We start from the raw sequence: 6,969 nt of genomic DNA, 5'->3' as shown, positions 1-6,969 counted from the left end.
CTGAGTTTGGGTGTGAAGTTTAGCTAGGGTGCACATGGAATAGATCAATACCAAGAACACATGAACTATTGTGGTTAATAATCAAGAAAATGTGGCATTGGTGTGGGAAAAGTGGCCATGGTGGCTGCTGGGTGCAGGGAATGGGAGGAAGAGATGAGATGTTGAGGCATTTTCGGGACTTAGAGTTGTCCTGGGTGGTGCTCCAGGGACAATTGCCGGATGTTTTATGTCCTCCCATGGCCCACTGGATGGAACATGGGAGAGTGTGGGCTATGGTGTGGACCACAGGCCATGGGGTGCAGCGATGCCCAGAGATGTACTCACCAGATGCAATGGATGTGTCATGATGATGGGGGAGAGTGTTACTGTGGGGGGAGTGGTGGGATGGGGGCAGTGGGGATGAATGGGGACCTCATATTTTTTGAATGTAATATTTTTTAAAAAATGAATAAATTGAGTAGAATTTGGGAAAAAAAATACCAAGAATGAATTTAGTAATTGGCATTATACAGTGGAGGTTTGCACTGTCCATCATGGACCCTACATAATTGGGCTTGGCAAGTGTCTCAGTGGTGGTGCCTTCATACTAAAATCAAAGAGCACTATCTGCTTTACCCTCATCTTGCTCTCAAGAGTTAGATCCACAGTACACAGGTATCTAAAAGGTCTAAGAATGAAAAATTGCCCCCCACTCTCCCATTGACCTGTAACCTTAACATAGTGCCTTTGCACCTCTGGAGACAGAGAGACCTTTGGAGTGGAAGTCCAGGTAAAAGTACTGTTATGCCTTCTGACCCATCCCAAGGTTTATATGAAGGGACACAAGGAAACACCACCCTCATGTCAGTCACAGGAGCGAACATGGTGGGGATCACACCAGTTTGTGTGAAGGCAGAACAGCTGTTTTCCAACCCAGGCTCCCAAGGTGGGTTTTACTGGTTTTGTGTAGCTTTCAGTCTTCTCTAGATGGAGACATAGGCTTCTACACAGTTGCAACCAGGTGGCATGGACACCTCTCCTTCCTGGAGAGTTTCTTGATTGGATGGAGTCAGTTTTAGGCAGCTCATCTCTCTCTGTGCTCTTTAATCTTGGAGGCAGGGGTTTCTGGTAATTTTGGGTGTCTAAACCCAAGGAAATTCAACATTCCTACATCATATAGTACAATGCTTAGAGTGCACACTTGTATGAACTGCAGCCCCTTGCTAAACTCTGATGGGGTCACCTCTGCTGTAGCCATTGCCCTTCATTCTCTGCCATTGCTGTCTTGTTGGTAACTCCTGTAAGGGAACTCTGATGTGGTAGAGGATAAAACTTTATCTCCTTAAGACTACATTCTCCCTTACTAACTTTAAACAAAATTACATTCATTTATGAGCAAGTGAGCTAGGAAATCAAATAACTTTTCAAAGCAACTATATGACTTAAGCACACACAGCAGTAATATAAAAACATATTCTTTTCCTCACATTCACACCAACAATTGGTACTTCCTGATTTGTTTTCTATAATCTACTGAATTTGTGCCAATATCTCATTTTGGATATACAGTTTATTTTCTTTTAGTTCTAATGGTGCAGTATAAGCGTCATATATGAGTGAAATGTTTATGCTTCTCCTTTTCAGAAACTCTTTTTTAAGTATTATGAGTTATATATATTTTGCTCACGTCATGGTCTGCATATTTGTGCTCTTGTGCTGGGGCTAGAGATAAGAATTCTTCATTTAATTGTAATGAATTTCAAAAACAATATTTTCATTTTGTTTATTTTTTTATGTTTTTATCTTCCCTCTTCTCATAAAAATCATTTCCCTATTCATGGTTGTGAAGATATCTTCATAAATTTATGATATTGTTCTTCATATATTTTTTTCTTATTCCACTTCTATTTGTTTTGTATATGTTCAAAAAATATAAATGCAATTTCATTTCTCAAATACTTTTGCCCAATTCTTGGCACCATTTACTGAAATGTACATAAAATTCCCCCACAGTAAAATGTTGCATCTGTAATTTGTTGAGTCTCCTTTATGTATCTTTTATACTGTTGCAGTGATTTGTTGTCTGCTCTGTTCCTAAGCTACAATGTTTAATCACTATAGTACAGCAAGACTTTATATTTGTTGTTAATCTTCATAACTTTTTTTCCTTTATGAATAAATATATTATTGGAGTTTTTCATAATAGGGATTTTCAGGCCAATTTGCTAACTTATTAGGAAAATTTAATGTGTCTTTTGAAAAATTCTGGTATTATCTTATTAATTGCTATTGATAACAAAGTTATTATATCATGCCCTCCAATCAATAAATGTGGTCAGTCTCTCCATTAGTTTGCTTTTATTTAATTTCTCTAAATTAAAATTTTCTCTGTAAGATCTTGTATATCCATGTTACATATTTCCTATATTTCATTTAGAATCCATTTTACATTTTGTTACTATTTTATAGGTGATTGATATATCTTCATTGAGTTTTTTCATCCAATTTTTCTTCTGACATCATATTCAAATGTCATCCTTGGTTCTCTTTCACTTTCACATTCACAGGTAATCCAGTGCTAATGCAAATGATACATCATTCCTGATTCTTATATACTTAATTTCCTTTCTGAAATTGTGTTTATTTCTTTTGTTGTGTATGAAAGGATGCATCCCTTATGCATATTTTTTAAGTTCTATGATGTCTGAATGAGAAGTTTTCAATAATTACCTTTTTCAAAGTAAGAATTTTTGTTCTAAATCTTTGATAATAGACTTCATAATGAATAAGTATTTTATTGAAACAAATCAATTTGCAAAAAAAGGAATTGTCATGCAGTAATTAAATTTTAATTTCTCTAGTGTTGAATTAGTATGTTAAATTTTCTTTCTTTTTTTTAACTAACCAAAGTCTATAATTTTTAATTATGTTTTAGACTTTAACTCTACAGTTGTATAGGCTTTGACAAATGTATAATGTCATGGATCCTTCATTACAGTGTTATACAGAATATTTCCACTGCCCTAAATACTCTGTGTTCCACATTTTTACTCTTCCTTCTCCCCTCTGAACCTCTGGAAACCACTGTCTTTCTGTCAACAATATATGTAACTCTGTTACCACAAGATAATAACTACAATAACAATAAACTACTTTAGTCTGTGGTTACATTCCCCATCTATGTTTGTTCATACCTCAACCTTGAGAAATTATGTTTAATTTTCTAACGTTAAAGTACTTATATTAATGAGATAAATATACCTTGATCATGATATATTGTATTTTTCATCACTCAGGTATTTTTATAGAATGCTTACAAACATGTCTGTATATTGTTGAAATATCTAATTTCTTTCACTTATCCTCTTGTTTTGTATTAAGTTCTGTTTATCTACCAAACTGCCTCCCAAATCTTTCTATCCTCCTCTTCTAGGTTTAAATTGTTACATTATATCATTTATGTATATCTATCACGCTAATTCTTTTCATAAATATTCACTTAAAAGAGACCGTCCTAGTCGTTTCACTCGCATAGTAGAGAAAGTACTTGTAAGTGGGCATTAGGGAGCGGGATACTTGACATTTCTGACATTTTAGGTCCTCTTATCTACTTCCTATTTGAGATCTACCCTTTAACATATTTTAATCATTTCCTGCCTGTATTATAACAATTACTTGTGTAGGTAATTATACTTCATTGTTTTGTTTCTGTATATGAATTCAAACGGAAGAATATGTCTTTCTTACAAATATACTATTGATATTTATTTGCAATATTCTCTCCATTTTCTTATTGTTTTCAGATATGGCCAATTCTATTTCAATGTTATAGTAAATCTCTGTTATCTTCTATTTTCCTGCCTTTTATTATCTTTAGTTCTGTAAATATTTTCCACAATAATTTCCTCTCCTGCATTTGATTTATTTCAAATATCATATTTGTAAATCTGAGTATTTTTCTCTTTAATTTCTTCCCATTGCATGTTTTTTTTCTCTACATATTTTTGTGTATGTCTGTAATTTTTAAATGTTACAATCTTCCAAAGAGAAATTCAATATATTTCTCAATTGTGTGTTAGGTAGAATTAGTATTACTGATACCTTAATATGGCATAAACAATGTGCCATTCATAACTTTGAAAATTAATAAAAACTTCTCAAAATATGTTGTGTACTTCTCATATTTGTTTAGAATGTTAATTTTTTCCTATTTGAGAGATAATTTTAGGAAGAAATACTTATAAATATTAAAGAAGAAAGAATTATAATGAACACACATATACAAATGAAATTAGCTCATGTACTATGAACACTTTACTATACTCATTCTATTGTATATATATTCAACCTCCACCCTTCTTTATATCAATCCAAAAATATTTTCTTTTCCTCTCTAAACTTCACATTTTTATGTAATTTGGGTAGAACAACAATATTCCTCTAAACACTTCAGGCTGCTGAATTAATTATTTCAGTGTGGTTCTTTTATTTTTTACAACATTTAATATAAGAAACAAAATTAAATTCATTTTATTTAATAAATTTTTCAAGTATAAAACTCCTATAATGCAAATTTTACAATGTGTACCATATCTCCATTGTTCTTAATAAATTGTCACTGCACTCCTTTCTAAGAAACTACTGCTAGTCTATCCATTTATTCATTTGTTTGCCATAGGTTTAATTTTCCTGCTCTAAGCCTTTATAGGATTTATGTAATGAAATGGTCAATCTTCTGATCAAGGCTCTTCTTTCAAACATTAAATGTTTCTTGATATCCATGTTACTGAATCTACAAGTATTTTTTTTTTTTGGTTTTAAATTGTGAGTAATGTTATATATTTTAAATATTTCACTGCTTGCTTATAAATTTTCCTTGGGTGGATACCTGTGATTTATCCATATTTTAGTTTTTAAGAATAAAACTGTTATGAACAGGGGAAGCAGACTTGGCCCAGTGGTTAGGGTGTCTGTCTACCACATGGGAGGTCCACGGTTCAAACCTTGGGCATCCTTGACCCGTGTGGAGCTGGCCCATGTGCAGTGCTGATGCATGCAAGGAGTGCTGTGCCATAAAGAGGTGTCCCCGCGTAGGGAGCCCCACGCACAAGGAGTGTACTACGTAAGGAGAGCTGCCCAGCATGACAGAAAGTACAGCCTACCCAGGAATGGTGCCACACACACGGAGAGCTGACACAACAAGATGATGCAACAAGAAGAGACACAGATTCCCATGTTGCTGACAACAACAGAAGCTGACAAGAGAAGACGACACAGCAAATAGACACAGAGAACAAACCACCAGGGCAGGGAGGAAAAGGAGAGAAATAAATAAATAAATAAATCTTTTTTTAAAAAGTGCTATGAACAATCTGGAACATGTTCCTTTGGAAATAAGCTTTAATATTTGGATAAATAATGGAGGCTGAAATTGCTGGTTTGAACACAGGATAGATGATCATTTTTTTTAATGAGAAAAGGTTTATCATTTGCAAAACACTAAAAATATCACACTAGCAACAAAATGCATGAGAGTTTAGGTTGAGCAAAATTCTCATAATTGTTAATTTTTAAATTCTGGAGGCATGTAGTCGTAAGCATTGTAGTTTTAATTGTCATTTTCCTTGAGAATATTCCAAAAGGAATGGTATACTAAAATGTGAATCTAGGCTCCATAATTTAGAAAATATTTAATGCATATTTTCTAACTACAATGTAAATAAATTAGATACCAGCAACAACATTTTTTTAAAATTAAGCAATGCATTTTTAAACAATCTGAATAAAAAAGAAATTAGAAGACAATTTAAAAATATTTTGATTTGCATGACAGTGAATGACTGTGATGGAATAGAATAAAGTACAGCATTAAGAGGAGTTTAAGACTTTAGGTGATTATATTAAAAATGAGAAAAACCTAAAGAAAAATGACCTACATTCTTGGACTTCAAACAGAAGAAGCCAGGAAAATAAGAGCAAAGTGAGCCCAGCTATATAAAATAAGTCAATAATAAAGAAAAGAGCATGGAAGGGAGAGACAGAAAATAGAAAAGGAAAAGGTATAAAGTGATTAAGCAAAAGTTTTCTTAGAATATCAAAATGATAACTTCAACTTATTTTTATCAATAGTAAGGATAATTTAAAATTTCCAATATCAGGGAAGCAGATGTGGCTCAACCAATTGAGCTCCCATCTACCACATGGGAGGTCCTGGGTCTGCTTCCCTGATAGCTTGTGCCCCTGTAGAGCTAACAGCCCACACCTGCAGAATGTAGCAAGATGATGCAACAAAGGGAGACAAGCAGACACAGAAGAACACACAGTGAATGGACACAGGGAGCAGACAACAAGCAGCAAAGGCAAGGTAAATAAATAAATCTTCAAAAAAAATGATTGAAACATTTTTTCCAGTTTCAAAATTAAATAATTTTTACTGAGAAAAAGACTACTGCTACTGAAATCTACATGCTTGACAGACATTCTGTCAAAAATGAAGTTAATGAGAGTTTTCAGTGTTTAGGATATTGCTAAGGCCATGAGCATATGCCAAGGATGAGAAACAGACTCAGAAAGACTTAGAGGTGCCAGTGTTTTATCTAAGGCTGACCTTCTTGGTAAGGAGGCTCTGAAAGAATGCATCCAAGAAGTAACAAGATGAAATATGAAAATGTACAGTGTACAATAAAAGCTCACATTATGCTTACAAGGAAATATTCCATCCAAAGGAAAAGATAAAACTTAAGAAATAATCAACAAAGCAACAAGCAAAAAATAACAAGTAGGCTTCAAAATATTATAAATATTCAGGAAAAAAACCCTGCAAGTTCTCACAATATGAAGAATGAACCAAATGAGAAGGATCCAAATAGAAAACTGTAGTTGAATACCAAAATAACAGAAATAAAACATCTCCAGACTGTATCAACAGCAGATTAGAGCTGGCAGAATAAAAAGCCAATGAGCTGGAACATAAGACAAATGAAACAATTT

The 6,969-nt window shown here is 33.6% G+C and overlaps 1 pseudogene; it reads left to right on the top strand.

Annotated features, from left to right (window-relative positions):
- The first annotated feature begins 861 nt into the window (after nt 1-861).
- LOC131275184 (homer protein homolog 2 pseudogene) overlaps nt 862-6,969 on the top strand; it is a 28,541-nt pseudogene continuing 22,433 nt past the window's right edge.

This window comes from Dasypus novemcinctus, chromosome 22, assembly GCF_030445035.2.
Source record: "Dasypus novemcinctus isolate mDasNov1 chromosome 22, mDasNov1.1.hap2, whole genome shotgun sequence".
Classification (NCBI taxonomy): domain Eukaryota; kingdom Metazoa; phylum Chordata; class Mammalia; order Cingulata; family Dasypodidae; genus Dasypus; species Dasypus novemcinctus.
Note: the sequence above shows the minus strand (reverse complement) of the source record. Positions and strands in the feature narration are given on the sequence as shown.